The sequence below is a fragment of the Triturus cristatus genome, chromosome 7, assembly GCF_964204655.1.
Source record: "Triturus cristatus chromosome 7, aTriCri1.1, whole genome shotgun sequence".
Classification (NCBI taxonomy): Eukaryota; Metazoa; Chordata; class Amphibia; order Caudata; family Salamandridae; genus Triturus; species Triturus cristatus.
The window spans coordinates 1,367,728,623-1,367,750,154 of record NC_140590.1 but is presented as its reverse complement, the minus strand read 5'-3'; positions in this window follow the sequence as shown (position 1 = coordinate 1,367,750,154).

The window sequence follows — 21,532 nt, the reverse complement described above, 5'->3', positions numbered from 1 at the left end:
GGGAATGCAGGGTGGTAGGAAAATTGTGTTTTTTTCTGACAACAGAATATTATGACACAGTAATGCAAGGAAAATGAGTGACTATAGTCACATTTTGAGGTTTGCATGGCATGAGTAAAAAAACATGTTGTGATCTATGAGAGGCACACCACCCAGCACACCCCATCTTTTGGTACTTTACCAAAATATCTAAAGTTGGTAAATTTTCCCTAGAGACAGACTACTCCTTAGCACAGAAAGACAAATGAGACAAAGATGACTGCCTATCCACCTGTTCCTCAAGTACACACACAAACTGGTTGGATTTGGCACGAGGGTGAGTGAAGGTTCCGAGCCTAAAATTCTACTAACAGGAGATTTCACAAAAAGGAAATGCACTGCTAATATTTAAAAGGTTAAAAACCTGAACCAATGACTCACAGCTTGTGAGCTGTAAAGCCACGGCAAGGCAGCAACCTCTGTAGAGGCCATTCACACACCTTTCATACTTGACATACACTTTCACACTACCAACTGCTGCCCCAGCACATTACACCACTTACATTCACAGACAATGTGGAGACAATGTACACCCTGGCAGAGAGAGACAGAAAAGACAAATATTCCTTCAAAATGAACAATTCCTTAAGTACTCACACATACTGGTTGGATTTGGCACGAGGGTGAGTGAAGGTTCTGAGCCTAAAATTCCATTAACAAGAGATTTCACAAAAGGTAAATGTACTATTAATATTTAAAATGTTAAAAACCTGAACCAATGACTCAAAGCTCATGAGCTGTAAAGCCATGGCAAGGCACCAACCTCTTTACAGGCCATTCACACACCTTTCATGGGTGAGACACAAAACCATTCACACCTCCAGCCGCCGGCCCAGCACATTACAACATTCACATCAACAGACAGTGCCATTCAAGGGCCCATCACTTTCATACGCCCACATGACTGACACAGCAATCACACCGGCTGGTGGTTGACATAGTGTCTGCAGCGGCATTTGACTAGCAGTGTATGTAATGACCAGCAGCAAGTCACTACTCACACACTGCCAGCCAAATGCCAGCCCACACACACCGCCAGCCAAGCACCATCGCACCCACACTGCCAGCCAAGCACCAGCCCACGCACACTGCCAGACAAGCACCAGCCCACACACACTGCTTGCCAAGCGTCAGTCCATGCACACCCCCAGCAAAGCGCCAGTCCACACACACTGCCACCCAACGCCAGTCCATGCACACCGTCATAATTTTTTTTTAACAAGAAAGAAAACACAAACCAATTGCAACTATATACAGAACTATAACTGCAAAAACAACAGCAGTAACTAAAGACATCACTCTATTGCCAAACGTGAAACTGAACAACGACTATATAAAACCATACAGACCAGGCAGTACACTATTACACTCACGGTTGCTCCCAAAAACTCTTTTGAGTGTGATACAATCTGAAACATGTGGGCACACACAGCCCAGGATTAGAAGGACAATCAGCACATTGCGTACGGTTCTCCTTCCGCATACCTCTTCGCAAGCAGACGCTACATCTCTTACTGGGATTTTTTTGGGGGCATGGGAGGAATTAAATCAAGAAAGTGGCGATCTTTCAATCTAGCCACATTCTCCAGCACTCCAACTCTAGGAACACTTGCCTGTTCCACAACAACAAGGCTGCCTATCACAAACTCCTGAAACTGAACAAAAGTCATCTTTGAAGCAGGAGAACACTCCTTGAACACAACAAAAGCATTGAAAGTTGCTAAATTGAAGTGATGGATGGCCACCTTCTTATACCAAATATAAGCCTTACGAACAGAAGTGTAAGGTTCCAACCTCTGATCTACTCTATCGACACCACCCATGTGCTTAATTGTAGTCTACAATGCACACAGGTTTGCGTACTTCAGCAACCTGACCCCAAACAGTAACAGGTGAAGTACTCTCATCATGAATGGTAGTCAGCATGTGCACATCCCTCCTGTCCACAAATTTCACAGCTAGCAGTTCCTCACTGTGCAAGGCACTGCACTGTCCCCTCTGAAGCTTTTTGCAAACAAGCTCTTTTGGGTAACCTTTAGGGTTAGAGAGAATTTGTGCCACAAGCAAAAGTGTCCACTTTGAACAATTCCTTAAACAATTGCATAGCAGTGTAGAAGTTATCAAGGTACAAATAGTGGTCTCTGTTAAACAGTCCTCTAGCAAGATCCTGCCCAATTTTCTCTGAAACCCCAAAAATGACGGACAATCGGGAGGTCAATAGTGGAATCCCTACCAGTGTACCCCCAGAAATTATAGACATATCCTGTCTTTCTCACAGACAACATGTACATCTAAATTCCATAATGTGCCCTCTTGCTAGGAATGTACTGCCTAAAAACCAAATGGCCCTTGAACAGGAACAAAGATTTATCAACAGCTATTTCCTTCCCTGGAGTATAGATCTCTGAACATCGATCTGCAAAGTGATCAAGAACAGGCCGAATCTTAAATAGATGGTCACAGTCAGGGTGATCTTGTGACAACGCCAAAACATTATCAACAAAATGCAACATTCGAAGCAAAAGTAAATACTGATCCCGACTCATAATTGCAGGAAATATGGCTGTTGCCATCAAGGGGCTGGTAGACCAATATGAAGCCATGGACGGCTTCCTTATCAAACCCATCAAAAAGTCAAATCAAAAAACTTTTTCATCTCATCCAGATTTGTGGGAGCCCACTGGGTAGCTCTAGAGCGGGGCCTAAGTTTAGCACTGTTGTCCCTCAAAAACTGTTCAGCATACAAATTAGTCTGTTCAACAATCTCAGCCAAAAATACATCATCCATAAACAACTGAAAAAACTGTATGGGCAAAAAAAAATTCACAATTCACTCAAACACCCTGCATCCCCACTAAAGGCAGGCAACACGGGCTGCATGATGTTCGGATCAAACCAGAGACCAGCACTTCCAGTAGGAAGCCTTGCAGCCTCAGGCTGCAATACCGATGTCTCTTGCTGTACCATCGGCACATCAGTGTCCTCCTCTAAAACAGGCACTTCATCCTCACTGAGAGTAGCTTCATCAGCACTGAGAGTAGCCTCATCTTCAGATGATTCCTCGTGGACATAAAACTCACTGCCAGAATCTTGTGCTCCCTCCTCTCCCTCAGACGCACTGTCAGTCTCATAATCCTGCTCAGAGGAAGATTCAAAAAGCATACCAACCACCTGCTGAGCAGTAATTCTACGGCTAGCCATAATGCTTACTAATAAAGGCAACTTGTCAAAAAAAGTCAACAACAATAAACCCTTTGTAAAAGAAGTAATAAACAAATTGTGGCTTTATCACAAAGACCTATATTCTCCAACACTATACCACTCGCTTGCCAGAAGCAGCTAGACTCACCACCACCTACTCTGCACAGACACAGAAAGGACCAACAGTATCCCACTAAAAATGAAAAAGAAAAGAAAATTACACATAAGACAATGCAAAGCACATTGCAAAGAATTTCATGCTCAAAACACTAACTAAATATGCTGCTATTATGATACCCCTTATACAAAAAATCATTTGTGCATTACATTAATACTCATTTGGAGTAAACACAACAAAAATGTTTTTATTACCAAAAAAATGCGACTACACAAAACTGCAGATCAACCACTGCCGAAACTGCAAACAAGAATCAAAAGCTTTGCACTATAATAAAAAGGAGAAATAAAACGTTACAATCACATATGCAAATAATGCACTAATCCACACACTATCCACCAGCCAAGCAAAGGTGGGCCTAAAAAGCATAAGGCCGATCTTCCTTCCCAAGGAGCAGAAACAGCCCAAATATTCACCCTCATAAAGATGGAGCGACCCTTGCCCAAGGGGTCACTCACCAACATTTTAAAAGCCCTGGTGTCTAGTGGCTCCTGTCCCCTAGGGGACAGATGGGCCTGAAAACAAATGGCCGATCTGCCACCAAAGGGGGCAAAAATGGCCACAAAAATCACCCTATAAAGGGGAGTGACCCTTGCCCTAGGGGCTGCTCCCAACAACACTAAAATAATCTGGTGGCCTAATGGGCATACAATACAAATAATTGTTTATTTGGGCCGATCTGCACTCCCAGGGGGCCAGAAACGACCAAAAAAAATGCTCCCCAAAGGGGCACGACCCTTGCCTAAGGGACTGCTCCCCAATAACATATTGCCCCCCCCTAAGGGGAGGGACTCCTGCCCAAGCGGCTGCTACCCAACAACATTAAAACCCATCCCTGGTGTCTAATGGCTTCTGCCCCTTGGGGGTAGATGGGCCTAGAATAACAAGGCCAATCTGCCCCTAAGAGGGGCAGAAATGGCCAAAATATATAATTCCCAAAGGGGAGCGTCCCTTGCCAAGGGGCTGCTCCCCAACAACACAAACAATCCCTGGTGTCCTTAATGGCTTCTGCCCCCCTTGGGGCAGATAGGTCTAGAATAACAAGGCCAATCTGCCCCAAAGGGGGCAGAAACGGCCAAAATGACTGATTGCCTATGGGGCCGCTCCACAAAAACATATTTTAAAAAACAAAATAATCCCCGGTGGCCTTGCGGCTTTTTCAATTAAAAGCGATCTGCCCCTTCTCAAGGGGGTCTGACCCATCTTAAAAAATTACTCCAAGGGGACGCTCCCCGACACAAAGGCCCTAAAAAAAAAATACCTGGTGGCCTAGTGGGCTCAGATTCTAATTTTTGAACCCTCAAGGGGAGTGACCCTTGCCCAAGGGGCCGCTCCCCGACATAAAGGACCATAAACGAAAACAAAAAATCCCTGGTGGCCTAGTGGCCTTCATTTTTCTCAATTTTTTTAACGATCACCCATCTCCAAAAATTGCACCCCCAAGGGGAGCGACCCGTACCCAAGGGGCTGCTCCCCAAAACACAGGCCATAAAAAAAGGACATTCCTGGTGCACGATCGCACCCCACGCGCGATTGTGCACCAGGAATGCTTAAAAAGACATTAGAGGAAAGGAAAACCCTTTCCTTTCCTCTGATGCCTTTTTAAACCCTCCCCCCACCCTCCCCGAGGAGAAACTTACCTCCTCTTCTCCGGATGCACTGGAAGCACATGGCTTCCAGTGCATCCGGTATTCTCTAATGACGACAGCTGGGAGCCGTCCCACGCACACGCCCACCGTGACCTCAGATGGCTCCCGGCCGTCCTAGCCACAAAATGGGTTAAAATACCAGCCCACGCACTATAAGGTCTGCCAGGGCCGGTTCTAGGATTTTTGGGGCCCCCGGCAGAAGGGGAATGTGCGCGGCCCCTCTAATTTACATAGACTTGACCCATTCAGGGCTGTCTGCATCTCAGTAGATGCCCCCCTGCTCCTGACACTGCAGCCCCTCCCTCTCAGTCACCCACAAGCACCTCTCTTAACAGCTCATAAAGGGCTGAAGGTGTGAGGGTTGCTTATCTCCAGAGAGGGTTAAGACTGTAAGAGAGTGAAAGAGGCAGGCAATAGTCCTCCTGCTGTGCCTCTGTGTGGGTGGGGGGAGGAGGCCTAACTGTAGCATAAAACTGATGAATGTGCCTTCTTGCAACTGGGACAGCTCCCCACCCCCAGGTTCACCTCTCTACACCATAGCAGTGAGGCCAGGGGCGGGGTTCCCCTAAGGTGGTGCACTTGCAAGATGGCACCTTTCAAGCTGTGGCCTGACTGTGTTGCATTGGTAAGGGACCCCAAGTTGGAGGGCTCACTGCGGGGCCCTGGGTAGCAGCCCACACTGCCCATGCCCAGCGCCATCCCTGAGATCTGCTCTGACTTCAAGAGTTGCATATTCATGGAGTCTGTTACTGTTTTTTGATGTTAAGGTGCTTTGGCAAAGTTTGCTGCCTGGTGCCTTCTGTGACCGCCTGGTTTATTTGAGTGCTGTAAACAGGGCCGGACTGGCCGTAGCGGGCACCGGGGTTGCCCCGGTGGGACGGCAGGGTGGGGGCCAGTTTTGGGCCCCTGGGGAGCCGTTTATGTTACCGGGGGCTATTTTTCATCGCCTCCCTGTAACAAAATCGTCTGAAACCTGCCAGGCAAACAGCTAGGTCGCACACCCACCACATACACCCCCCCACTGCCGGGGGTCTGGCCGAGCAGTTTGCCAGGGCCAGTTTCGGTTCCCAGTCCGGCCCTGGCTGTAAAGTGTGAGTGTGTCAATTAGAAAAAGATTTTATTAAAAAGAAGTTTGCACAAAGTTCCTTAGTTATATGAATTGCCAAGTTGTTTCCTCACCAGGCTCAAGAATGTTGTTTCCTGGCAGGCTAGGACGATTGAGGCTCCACTCAGCCAGGCAATAACAGGTTGCCTGCAGGTGCGTATTATCAGTTGCAGGAGTAGTTTTCTGTGTAACTTCCTACTTTGTTCTAGGACTGCTGGATAAGTGATGTGCGTATCTATTTTATATCAACATTAGCGGCAGCTTAAGCATGCTTAAGGCTTCAGATTCTGGTATGTATTGATAACTGTCCAAGCATGGCTTTTCTTTGTGAATTACGCTTTTTTATCCTGCATTTGTGCCAGGGTTTTTGCCAAGGTGTTGCTTAGCCGGGAGAAGGTCGCTCTTTCCATTGGGATGGCCCATGCTTATTTGATACCCAGAGGTTCTATTACAGACATCAAGTAGCCTCCCCATGATTTAAAAAAAAAATCCCATCTGTGCGTCTATTTCCTGCCACCATATGTTGTGCAGGGACCTGCTCACTGCATGATTAAATGCCCAACAAAGCTTGACAAAGGCATTCATTCATTGAATTTCTTGATTTTTTAGACAGAATTCCAGTTGAACTTGAGCTGGAGAGCTTGACTTGGGCAGGAGGGAAATGGTTTTATAGACATTTGTTTGTAATGAGCTCAACATGGCTGCCTCCTTTCCATGCATGATTTCCCAAACTGTATGCTTCTGAGGTAATGAGCTGGGCTGCCATAACTGTTAGCAGGAGCTGATATGAAGGGCAGCTTAGTTTCTTTTGCAACAACTGCGCTTTAGCCTGTAGTAAGGCTCCATGTATTTGCTGAAGTACTTGTAGGAGGATACTAGATCTGTGATTGCCCTGTGCGAACCAATTGACTGTCTTATACTTTGAGTCAACAAGAAGGACTACTTTTGTTTTCTTTAGGTTCATTTCTAAGCCTTGGTGCTCTATGTATCCTAATAACAAAGAGAGGGTGAGGGAAAATCACTCTTGATCCCCCTGGTTTATAGTAAATCAACAACAAAAGAGTGAACAGGGGAAGGAGCAAACTAAGAGTAACAGCGTGGGCAAAAACCAAAATAATGTGTTAAAAGAACCCTCACTCACCAACCTAGTTGGTGACATGCTTCATCATCGGGTTCCCACCAGAGAGGCCGAATGCTCTATGTATCCTACCAATGCCTTGATTGACCTTTGTAGCCCAATAGGAGTCTTGCTCAGAAAGACTATGTCAGCTGCATATTGTAGGTACCCACTTTGTTTTGTTGACAGTCTTGAGAAATAAAACTCAACTTGTGTCAAGCTATCATCTAGATCGGCCATATAGAGATTAAATAGGGTGGGAGCTAAAATGCGCCCTGTTTCAAACCATTGTACGTTTGAACTTTGGATGCTACACTTCTACCATTTCCAACTTTGCCCTGAGCCCATGTGTCACTGTACAGAGCAATGATTGAATGAAGCAGTTTCCCACGAGACACCATTCTGCCAGTTTTGCCCAAAGGCAGCTCCGAGGGACTCTATCAAGGGCGAATTTGAGGTGAGTGAAACATGTGAATAAGTGACTTTTTTGTTGCATCGCCTTTTCAGCTAGTATGCTTAGTGCTGACAGCTTTGTGATTGTCCCCATGCCTACCCTGAATCCTAATTGTGGTTTTTTTTGGTTTAAATTTCTTATTGGTCCAGGATTGAAGATCTTGGCGTAAACAGGAAGCATATGTTTTGACTTCAACGTTAATTAGGGAAATTAACCTATAATTTGAGGGGGGTAATTGGCAGCCGTTCAGGTATATGGAATAAAAGATAGTCTCTTTCCATGAGGGTCGAGTCATTTTGAAATGGTAACTTTGGTTAAAAAGCAGATTTAAATATCTGTCCCAAAAGCTTATGTCGTACTTAAAAAGAGCATTTGGTAGGTGATTTGAGCACGGTGCCCCATCTTCCTTCAGCTTCTTTATTATCTTCTTGAGAGCTTGACCTCAGTAAGGATCTCTTCTTTTTTTGCTTGGGAAGTGGTTGCAATCTGTACATCTGGGTGGCCGGTGTCTGTGCTATGGGCACTGTTTGCCTTCCTGCAGGCACCAAGTGGCCTGCAACACTGTTGTTGCGGGCCTTAATTAAGTTGGGCTCGTCTCGCCGCTTAACGTGATCAGTGGTAGAGAATATGGTGCCAATTCCGATCCGGTAAAAAAATTCCCCGTCCGACTCGTATCCGGATTTTTTTCCGTCCGAATCGTCAAAGTAGCGTACAAACTGCCAAGTACGATTCGAACGGAAAAAAGTCCATACGAATCGCATTGGGAAGATTTCCCCACACGTCCTCGGGTCGGGAAAAGTCACCGACACGTCCCCGGTCGAAAAACCCACCGTGCGGAAAAATAAAGTCCGACAGCGCAAGTACGATCCCTCCCGTCCTCCCCATTTCACAACCGTACCCAAAAAACACCGTCCGAACCGAACTCCCATAGCAACCATGGAGACATGTGCCCGCATACGCGCCGAACACCCCACCACCCCCCCGCCCGCGTATGTACGCCCCAAACCCCCACCCGTGTATGTACGCACCAAACCCCCACCCGTGTATGTACGCCCCCGAACCCCCACCCGTGTATGTACGCACCAAACCCCCACCCGTGTATGAACGGACCGAACCCCCCCCAGCCGTGTATGTACGCACCGAACCCCCCCCAGCCGTGTATGTACGCACCGAACCCCCACCCGTGTATGTACGCACCGAACCCCCACCCCAGCCGTGTATGTACGCACCGAACCCCCACCCGTGTATGTACGCACCGAACCCCCACCCCAGCACTGTATGTACGCACCGAACCCCCACCCGTGTATATACGCACCAAACCCCCACCCCAGCACTGTATGTACACCAAACCGCCACCCGTGTATGTATGCACCGAACCCCCACCCGTGTATGTACGCACCAAACCCCCACCCCAGCACTGTATGTACGCACCGAACACCCCCCCAGCCGTGTATGTACGCACCGAACCCCCACCCGTGTATGTACGCACCAAACCCCCACCCCAGCAGTGTATGTACGCACCGAACACCCCCCCAGCCGTGTATGTACGCACCGAACCCCCACCCGTGTATGTACGCACCGAACCCCCACCCCAGCCGTGTATGTACGCACCGAACCCCCACCCGTGTATGTACGCACCGAACCCCCACCCCAGCACTGTATGTACGCACCGAACCCCCACCCGTGTATGTACGCACCGAACCCCCACCCCAGCACTGTAGTTACGCACCAAACCACCACCCGTGTATGTACGCACCGAACCCCCACCCGTGTATGTACGCACCAAACCCCCACCCCAGCACTGTATGTACGCACCAAACCACCACCCGTGTATGTACGCACCGAACCCCCACCCGTGTATGTACGCACCAAACCCCCACCCCAGCACTGTATGTACGCACCAAACCACCACCCGTGTATGTACGGCCGTACCCACACCCCACCAGGGAATGTACGGACCGTACCCCCACCAGTGCATGTACGGACCGTACTGACGCCAAAAACACACGTACTGAACCAGGACAAACCATATTTACACAAGGAGAGTCAATTAGAGTTTCCCCACACCACCAAACATGCCCAACAACCGCACAAACATCACAGACACTGACCTGCAACTGCCAAACTGCCAAACAGAGGCCCACAACTCAATCACTCCTCATAACACACCCACACAAATTTCAAACACAGCCACACCCACAAATGGACCAATAAAAATGGACCACACACACAAACCATGAGCCTTTGCAACAGACCCACTGCTGCCAGAGCCCACAGACGACCCACACCACCATACTTGAAGCTCACACTTGCATACCTTCACACAACCACCTACACAAACACCCCCTCATCACATTCACACACACACCTCCACTACCACACCCACACACCCACAACCATCCACACCCACACCCCCACAACCATCCACACCCACACCCCCACAACCATCCACACCCACACCCCACGCCATGTCCACCACCAAGAATCCAAAGTTCACAAAGGAGGAGCTGGAGATCCTTGTCGACGAAATCCTCAGAGTCGAGCCACAGCTCTTTGGGACATTGGTCAGACAGACCAGCATATCCGAAAAAACGGCCATGTGGCAGAGGATTGTCGATTCTGTGAATGCTGTTGGGACCACCAGAAGGACCAGGCACGAGTGCCAATCCAGGTGGTACGATCTGCGGAGGACGGTCAAGAGGAAGATGACTGACAATCACAACCAGGGGAACATCACTGGAGGAGGGCCGCCCCCCAGACCGGTACAATACCATCCCTGGGAGGAGAAGGTGATGTCCACGCTGGCGGTGGAGGGACTACACGGACTGCCAGGACTCCCAGACCCTGGTGAGTACACAAACAACTCACCTCACATGGGGGGGATGCCATACACAATCAATCATGCATGCCACCCCCCCCAAGCCACCACCGGACACAACAACACTCCACAAACACACACATGCCACTAGCGCCTCCATGCCCCATGCATCAATCAGGGCCATGCCAAGTCACAGGCCACACAAAACACCAACACAACACAGGATGTGGTCGATGCTGGGAGTGGGGGCATCAAAACTAACATTGAGCAACTCACAAGCACACAACAATGCCCTCAGCCCATATGGCCCAGGGCACAGCCATACAAACTGTGTGTACCCACACAGTACTGTCTTGCCTGCAAATGGTGGCTGCCATGCAGGATGACATGGGTCTGAAGGCACAATTTGCACATTACAGCAGACAATGAAGATGCATCGCTCTGATAGAGTCTCAGCACACACCGCCACAGCAGCAGCCTACACTCAGACACACTGCCCAATGGGTGCCCGGAGAACAGGGACTAACTCACATGAACAAGCCAATGGCCATTCAAAGACCGGCTAACTGTGTGTGCCCAGGAAGCTGGCCTGAGGTGACAGAGAGTGACAAAGAGAGGGAGGGAGAGGGGGAATGAGAGGGAAGGAGACAGAGGGGGACACAGGGAGACAGACAGAGGGAGAGAGTAGGGTGACAGAGGGAGACCGACAGAGGGAGGAGGGTGACAGAGGGAGGGAGGAAGGGAGACACAGGGAGACTAAATCACCCTTGGGTGGTGTGGCCATGTCCACTCGTCAGCCGGTGGACTGTGTGCATGCAGACCAGGTCTGGCAGTGCCTCAAACCCCCCCTTCCGTAGATGAAGACCGGTCCATGTGTCAATCTGTGCACGAGTCCATCCGTGCTGCAGGCACAGACCTAACCACACACCCAGTATACCCACCCACTGTGTCGGTAAGAACCCTGTCACAAATGCTTCAGTCCCCTACCTGCAACATCAAATTGCCTTGGCAAAACACCATTTGGCCACGTACAGTGCAACACGTAAGGCGCCTCTGCATGGCTCGCTACGCCCGCACACCACACTGCTGACTGTGTACCCAAATAGATGCATCAACTAAGATTGTGTCTCACATATGCGTAAAGCCCTGACAGCTGTGGCCAAGGGACATACCCATGCACAAGTGCACTGTGAGAGGAATGCAAGACAGATCCAACTACCCAGAGGAAGAGTGCCAAATCAGAAATGCATGAAACATGGATGCCACATGTGACACTGTTAACATTGTCTCTCTCACACACAGGTCAACGTCGACGAACACCCCCCAACACTGGGGGGGAAGTCTCACAGGACCAGGCTCAGCGGGATGAGGACCCCACCGCCAGTGATGACTCTCACCACTCCGTGGATGACCCAGACCAACCTGGCCCCTCTGGTGTCCAACCACCTGCAGCACCTGCGTCAGGTACAACTGTGCCAACCACCACCCCCATTCCTGCCACATCCCAGGAGACGTCCAGGAGCCCTGCCCGCACACGACCACCCAGCCAGTCTGCCCAGGAGGGACACGGTCCTCCGGGCACCCAGGAGGAGGCAGGCGGCAACGCAGATGCCATCCCTCAGGGGTCCCGGAGACCCGATGCACCCACAACGGCAGGCCAGGTGCACGTGGGCAGGGGTGGCGGGAGTGGAGGACGGCGGAGGCGCGAACCTGACCAGGCAGCTCAGGACCCGGTAGTGTCCCAGGTCAGCAACATCCTGGATACATACCGGCGTGACACCAGGGGCATGGACCAGATTGCGTCCACCCTCAATGACATCAAGGGGACCCTCCAGGAGATGAAGACCCTGCAGGCCCAGCAACATGCCTGTCAACTGCAACACCAAGGAAGGATGGAGGATAGACAGGCTGAGCTCGTGGCGGTGCAAACCCAAATGACCGGTGTACTCCGTCGGATTGCCGACAACATGGGCAACCCTCCCAGTGGCACCAGGCGACGGCCATTACCAGACACAGGGAGGGATCAGGAGGAGGAGGATTCATCCGACAGAGCGTCACAGACATCGTCACGGACTGCTTCCGAGGGTCCCCGCAGGAAGGTGGGTCGTCCACGAAAAAGACTGTGAGAGTCAGCAGAACATCACCATCTCCCAGGTCACCTGGCCTGGCACCTGGCCCTCTGACCCAATAGCAGCACATGACATTCTCTGCCACATGGACTTGCTGGTCACTGTCTGACCTATGTTGACGAAGACTGTGGCATGGACTCTGACATTTTGCTACGGCAAGGATACCAACTCCCCCAGTGAACTTTGGATTCTACACTCCCGCTGTGCACCTCTTGTCATCCCCACAAACCCGTACCCCACCACAAATAAATTAATCACACTTACAAGATGATGCCGTGATTCTGCATTATTACAATACATGTGTGTGTCGTAAAGTCAAAGCATGCCTGATCTCAGAATTAACTCCAACCATCCAAACCGTGGGGTCGCAGTCTTGCCCAGGACACACATGGGTCCCAATGTATCATCTGATACAGACATGGAGTACCATACCCACCTGTGCTGGGCCCAACCAGCTGAGTGGTTCCCGCACAACTGTGGCTACAGACACATTCAGGGGAGCAACAGTCATGCGCAGAGGTCAGGGATCATGTGGAGTGACCTGGCTTGCCGCTCCCAGGTATGTCTAGACATGTGTCCCTACCATGTCCTGCATGCTTGCGTCAGGCGGATGTTGAGAATGGTGGCTAGCCCAAGGTTGGATGCATGGAGATGCCAGAATGGAGTTTTGGATCACAGTGCCACATGGTTGTGTTGGGGTTGTGGGCTGCATCATGAGTGTGGGTGTGGATCGAGAAGGTCATCCTGCAGCTGGCTGTGAAACATTCCCCCCATCCCGTTTGGACGTTGATGTGGCCTGGTTGCCCGATGCAGTAGCAGAGCTGTGCAGATGCACTCCGGATATGGACAAGTATCATGGGAGTCGTAAGGCACATGTCCGTAGACTGCAGGGTAGGATTCGACACGGATGTTGTAGTTGCCCTGGGGGATGGTCTCTCTTGCCTTGAGGTGGATGGAACTGTGCATCTTGTGCATAATACAGTTCCCACTCCCTGACAAACCGCTAGCATCTTGTCACTCTACACATAGACACATATGCACCACCTCTGAAAACTATGCCAGACATGCCGCACGCACAGTGGCAACAGGCCACCATTGACAGGGAAGAGGCACCTTGGAGACAGAGGGACAAATTTATTAGTCATGTGTGTTGGAATGACAATGATACTCTGTCAACACATACACAGGTCATGTGGATGAACATGTGGGAGCAACACTGGCACCCCCCATTGCAACACAGATGCTGGTATTCCATTGAACTGGCACACAAGTGACGGATAACAGCTAAACACCCCCTGCTGCCACGGAGAGGCTGCTATACACCATTGAGGCCCTGATGGGGCAATCACACACCATGTCAACCCGGTGCAACCTGTATGTTTCCGAGGTCAGTGTTACACACATTGATGGCCTCATCACAATCCCCAATCCCCTGCCACATGACAGTCACCAAGTCTGACCATGGCTCCAGGTGAAGCCTGCCCCATGTCATGTTCCCCATGTAGGATCCACATGTATGCAAATGGAACACACATGAACCGGAGAAGTGCACATAGACTACAAACAATTCACACACCCAAAACGCCGTGAGGCATCCCTTACCCTAAGGAGATTTCAAAACTTGCCCGTGCATGTGACGCAGAATCAGCACATGTTGCTGTGTTCATGAGGAGTAGCAGGAGCACAACAATGCCACCAGCAGACAGCATGCCCATGGACCTGTGGAAGAGAGACACACAAGGAGTCAGCCCAAAGGAGCACATCCGCAAGCATGTACTCAACACGTATCATGTTGTCAACATGACAGGTGACAATGATGACCCTCAGACAACATCCTTGCATTGCCCCATCACTCGAGTGACACTTCAATACACACCACTGACTCACTTGGCAGACATGCAGATGGACACACACATTGCAACACATGCCACACACGGCCCAATGCGTGCACACTCAGACACTGGAACTCACCACTAAGCAAAGAAGTTGCGTATGAGCCGACTCTGCATGTCCTCCACAGCCTCCTCCTCCTCCACATCACTTGCCCCATCACCAAGGCCTTCATCCTCCACGGGTGGATGGTCCTGGTCATCTTGATCCAGTATGAGTGGAACAGCTTCCTCCACTGCCATGTTGTGCAGCATGCAGCAGACGATGATGATCTTGCACACCTTCACCGGGGCATATGGGAGTGCTCCGCCGGTCTTGTGGAGGCACCGGAATCGGCTCTCCAGAAGTCCAAACGTCCTCTCAATGACTCTCCTGGTCCGCCCATGTGCGTTGTTGTAGCGGTGCTCGGCAGCCGTGCTGGGGTTGCGGACAGGCGTCATCAGCCATGGCATGTTGGGATAGCCAGCGTCCCCTACAAGGAAACATCATGGACAGAAGTGTGTCAGCACAGGCAGTGAGATTGGAAGATGACGCCAAACACTGAACTGCCAGAGTCTACCCACCAACAATACATGCTCGCTCGTTCCGCAGCTGCAGCATCATTTCAGGCAGCCTGCTACGCCTCATGATGAAGGCATCGTGTGCTGATCCTGGAAAGCGAACACAGACATGTGAAATCACCATGTTGGACAGACACACCACAAGGGCATTAATGGAGTGATAATGTTTGCGATTCCTATACACCACCTCCTGTGCCTGTGGTGGTACCAACGCAACATGTGTCCCATCTATGGACCCAATGACATGGGGCATCCCTCCCAGGGCATAGAACTCACGCTTGACATCTGTCAACTGCTCACGAATTGGGAATTTAATGTACTCATCCAGGTGAACCAACATGGCCTCTAAGAAATCATGCAGAACACGGCTGAACATCGTCTGGGACATGCCCCCGACATCAGCAATGGTATGTTGGAACGTACCCGTGGCAAGGAAATGTAGGGCTGCCATCACCTTCAACTTGGGTGTCAGTGCACTGGGATACCTGTGGCGCGGGAGGAGTTGTGCTTCCAGCCGGCCAGTCAACTCATCAATCAACCGTTGGCTGAATCTGTAGCGGCGTATACAGTCCCGTTCATGCAGGGCAGCCATGTCTGGCATACGTCGAGGGAGAGGCGGAGCCCTGCAGTGAAATGGAAGGAACACCGAAGAGTGAGCACTGTACAACGACATTGTCAATGCACTGAGCACATGTTACACAGCCAATACACATATGCCACATTCTGAGTCAGGTCTGTGCCACATTTCCTGGACACGTACGTACGCATACGCCAGCGCCCATATTGTGATCCGGACCGTACAAGCGCGTGTACAGTTCATACTACTGTGTCGTACGCATACGCCAGCGCACATATTGTGATCCGGACCGTACAAGCGCGTGTACAGTTCGTACTACTGTGGCGTACGCATACGCCAGCGCCCATATTGTGATCCGGACCGTACAAGCGCTTGTACAGTTCGTACTACTGTGGCGTACGCATACGCCAGCGCCCATATTGTGATCCGGACCGTACAAGCGCGTGTACGGTCCGTATCACTGCTTGTGGGGTGCCCTAGGGCGTGGAACGCACCGTACCTGTGTGTATATGTATGAAAACACATAGGGGACACATGAGGGACAAGTATAAGGGCCTAAATGCATGATGGTTGCCATGGAGACTGAGTTAGATTTTTGAATTTGAGCACCAGGTGCCCAGCAGAAGTCAGTTTGAAAGAATCTACATTGTTGCAATGTGGATGTTGACTTGACATCATCATCAAAACTGAAACCATGCAAAGGCACACACTGGGGTAGGTTTGAAGGGATTGGATGAAACGTAGGATGCAAATGTGACTGACCAATCAATCAGTACTCCTGTACATGAACAGGCCAGCCAGGCATATATAAGGCAGCCAGGTCCCACGAGAGAGCACTTGCCTGCACATCCATTCATCCATGACCACTGCTGCTGATAGTGATTCCTCTGGCACCATGTCCAGGACTGTGGAGAGGTCACAGCCATTCACCCAGGAGGAGAACCTTGCCCTGATAGATGTGATCCTCCCACAGTTCCAGAGCCTGTATGGTCGACCAGGGGTTCAGGTGAGTGCAGACTCCACTAGCTTAGACTGTGCCCCTTTTGTGTGCCAGTGACTTCTGCCATTGTATCCATGTGTGACAGACATGCACTGTTGTTTGGAGTGGGTTCCAGGGTGTGGAAGGCCTCATGTCACCCATGCAGAGCATGCTGTGTTTCCTGTGTGCACTCCTCACTTGCATAGTGCCTACTGTGACAATGAATGCAAGGTGCATGCCACATTCTGCCTGCATACTCCTCCTGGGGATGTTGTTTCCACAGTCCTGATGTGATCCTGTGTTCCCCCCAGTGTGACAGGTGTCAGTACCCATGGATGTGTGTTTGGTCAGTGTACCTGTGCTGTGAGTGTCCAAAGGCCGTGTTCGTCCCCTGCACATTGGTGTGTGTGTAAGTCCCCTGTCATGTGGGTGAGTGCATATGGGGAGTGTTGCACACAAGCAGCATGAGTGATGGATATAGCCTGGCCATCCGATGTGAGCAGGGAGCAGTGCTGTGTGCATGCCGTGCTGAGCCAGCCCCACACCTGTGACACCCCCGTCTACTGGCACATGGGCAGAGTGAGGTGTGTACCCGCAGTTGGCAATGCCATGTGATTGTCCTGTACCTGTGTGTGTCTGTGTACTCTGCTGAGGTAGCATCAGTGTGCTGGGGCAGGTGACTGCTGTGAGGTGCTGTACATAATCCTGGTGTAGCCTGTGAGGCACAGTGTGATCCCTCGTCAGTGAGTGTGTGGTACCCCTCATGCCACCCGTGTACTTTCAATGGCACGTAGTGCATTTGGCCTTCCACAGTGGATAATGTCCCTATGACAAAGGTGCAATTAGTTGCATGCATACCATGGCCTGTTCATAATGAGGATTGTTCTATATGTGTGTCTCTGTGTCTCTGCTCATGTGGATTAATGTATTCTCACTTTTGCATCCTCACAGGTAGGCGCCATTGCCAAGGGGGAGATCTGGAGTGAAGCCGTCAGTGCCGTGAGGGGTACAGAGGGTCGGAGGCGGAGCCTGTCTCAGGTGAGGAAACGCTGGCAGGACATCCGGTGCTGGACGAGGAGGATTGCACGGGTCCTGCTGGGGGACTCACCTGTGAGCCGTAAGAACCGTGGGCGCCGTCGTCTGACCCACATCCAGAAGCGTGTGCTGGCGGTGGTCTTCCCCGATATGGACAGGCGCCTACAGGAGAAGCAGCAGCAGGAAGGGGGTAGGTACATGTGTGTCAGTTGTGTGTCCCCAGCCAATGTAAGTGTGCAGTTGCATGGATACACTGCCAGGGTTTGATTGTGCAGTGCGTCAACTTCTCCACAAAGTAGCACAGTGCTGTTCTCACTCCCTCCCTTCCCCTCCTTGCCATGTGTTCCCTGGTCTGTCTGTAGCCACTCTTGCACAAGGTTATTTAGGCAGGCAGTTCATGCAGGTGCCCTATGCTATCAGCATCATGTGTGGGGGTGATGTGCCACAGGTATGGGGACCTTGCGTGTGCCATGGCCAATTTCAGTCATTTTGGTGTCCATGTCACTTGGCACTGATTGTGAATCACGACATAGGGGTGTGTCTCCAAAATGTACAGCCTTCCAGCATGCATGTCCAATTGTGTGCCCTCTGACATGATGTGCCTGAGTGGGAGGCCTGCTAAGTGCAGGGACGGTTGCTTAATTTGCAGTCATGTACATCCTGGACCATGGAGGAGTGTGGGCACTACTGTGCCCTGGGGCACCTCTTCCTAGGTATCATGTGCGTCATCCAACAATATGGCCATTCACTGTGTCTTCGCCATGGGTTGGGTAGGGTGGCATTGTACCCTGGGCTCAACTGTTAGGACCTACAGGTTGCTACATGTGTCCACTGTACAGGGGGACCCATTTTGCTTGTGCATACTCACAGTGGGCATTACCTGTGTGTGTTGTTGAGACAATCTGATGATGTTTGCCTGTCAATGATGTGTGGACATGCCCACCAGGGGCTGTGTGTGTACAGTCATTAATTAGTGGAGGCCATGTGTTTTCATCCCAGAGTAAGAGGTGTACATACTTTCTCCGTCTCAATGAGATTGTCTCAGGTGTGGGTGGTTTGTGCGTACAAGGCCTACATGTCAGAAGCTTCATCCTCCTTGCTGGGTTTAGCCTGTGTGTGATGTTTGACTGGACATACGCTCAAGGTGCAGTGACCCAGTCATGTTTGGCCTGGTTTCATGTATTGCCTTTGCAGCATGCGGCAAGAGTAAATGGATATGATTCATGCTCATCCCTTTTTGACGACGCAGTGTGGTGCAGGTGCTGTGCACATTTGTCCCCAGAGGCTGGCTCCTCTGTAAAATTTCAGGTGCAGTGATTTGCTGTTGTGTCATGCTCTCCATTGTGTCTCAGTGGCATGGTGGGTCGAAAAACTGTGTGTTCCATGGCCTACATGTGTACATTGTTTTGTAGGTGTTACTCCTGTTGCTTTTCAGGCTATGCAATGTGACCTATGTATATTTGACTCATGTGACATATGTGTACAGGTGTCTGATTATCTCCTGTCTCTTCACCTTGCCCACAGCATCGCCGGGGGACACGGAAGGAGACACTAGCACGGACCGGGAGGAGGGATTGAGCACCAGTGCCAGCAGTGCTGTCCTGTCTGGCACATGGAGTGGCACGGAGGCCGAAGGGAGTGAGGCAGAGGACCTGTCGACTGCCAACACAGACTATGACGCAGACGGGTCCGAGGCTGAGCTCCAAGAGGTGGCGGAGTCTGCCCCCCCAGCTGATGGCAGCCCTCCACATCCCCCCGCCACCTCAGGTTCCATCACCGGCCTCCCACATGCTCGTGGCCCTTCCCTCCGTGCTCGGTCCCCACATGTCTCCTTCCTGCCAGGCACCGCACCCCCTGCCCCTGTCACCACTGCTGCAGTGAGTGCGGAGTCTGTGGACATCCTGAGGCAGTTGCAGGTTGGTCAGACTGCGATGCTAAATGTCCTCCATACCCACACCCAGGTGCTGACCCAGATGGAGGCATACATGGAGGGCATGTCGGCTGCGCAGTCTGACCAACGGCAGTTGCTGAGGTCCATAGACTCCACACTGACTGCAGCACTGGATCTCCTGCAGCGCTGCCTACCCCCCCCTACCCCTGCCCCATCCACAAATCCCACTCCCGTGCCTGTCCCACGCACATCCAGACGTCAGCGTGCACGCACCCCAACAGACACAGGCACCACACCACCAGGGAAGTCGAAGCGCACACCTCCTGTCACGCACACACAGGGTGAGGAAGGCACACCCACTGGGTCGGGGGGAAACATAGAACACGCAGCCACAGTGGGAGTCCGCAGTCCACACAACCCACTCCCTCCAAATCCACTCCCCTTAGCTCTCCTGGCCAACAGTCGGTGACAGCATCATCCACTGCGAGTGTGCCCCCCAGCCCCAGGATGACACCACCCTGCAAGCGGTGGAGGCGGGACCCGGCCAGGGGAGTTGAGTCCCCCACCCTGTCCACACCCTCCCCCAGTGGCGCTGCGACCCATCCCTTTGCCCCCCCCCCTCCTTGGGGCCTGTGGTTGGATTGGGTGCGGGGGAGTCGCTGGGGGAACTTGCCGACGTGTGCAGCGCCATTCTGTCCTCCACCTTTGGCGCTGGAACCCCCCCTGTGGCAGAATCATCCCTCCCTGCACCCACAACACCTACCCTTTCCCCTCCTGTCCCTGCGGTGCCTGTTTCCACCCTCCCCCCTGATGCCCCCTCTTCTGTGGATGAAATGGACTTGTGAACTGTGCAGGCAAGCTAGGGGACACACGTCCCGATGTGTACCCCCCCCCGGACTTTGCTGCTGGCCTGGCCCATGGCCCTTGTACATAGTGGACATTTTCTCAGAGATATTTTCCTGCTGAATAAAGCATTTTCTTTTGGTTTTGCACACTGATGCTTTCCTGGACTTGCTGTTGGTGCTGGTGCTCCCTGAGTTGGGGTGGTGATAATGTGTTAGGGGTCTGTGAAATGTTGGAGTGTGCTGCTCATGGGGTGTACCCTGCCATCTGCGTGCCATCACAAAGGTCTCTGCCAATGGTATTTGGTCATGTTTGCTCTCACTGTATGGTGACATTGTCCCAAGGTGTGTTCCATCCTCTGTGGAGCAGGCCATTTTCCCTGCAGGGTGTCTCCCAAATGCTGTGCTTTGCTGTGTCTACATTTCCTGGATGTGTGAGGGTTGCCGTTCAATATAGCCATGCTGGCTCAGCGATGGCTCCGCCTGCATCTGGGGTATCACCCTTGTTGGTCACTGAACTTATTGATGGGGTATCTTGTCCTATGTCTGGGCACTGCTGGGAGGACTCTGCACCCACCCCTCCTGTCTCTGGGCACTGCTGGGAGGACTCTGCACCCACCCCTCCTATGTCTGGGCACTGCTGGGGGTGTTTGGCACACACCATTCTTATTGCAGGTTCGGTGCGTACATACACGGGTGGGGGTTCGGTGCGTACATACACGGGTGGGGGTTCGGGGCGTACATACACTGCTGGGGTGGGGGTTTGGGGCGTACATACACGGGTGGGGGTTCGGTGCGTACATACACGGGTGGGGGTTCGGGGCGTACATACACGGGTGGGGGTTCGGTGCGTACATACACGGGTGGGGGTTCGGGGCGTACATACACGGGTGGGGGTTCGGGGCGTACATACACTGCTGGGGTGGGGGTTCGGGGCGTACATACACGGGTGGGGGTTCGGGGCGTACATACACTGCTGGGGTGGGGGTTCGGGGCGTACATACACGGGTGGGGGTTCGGTGCGTACATACACGGGTGGGGGTTCGGGGCGTACATACACGGGTGGGG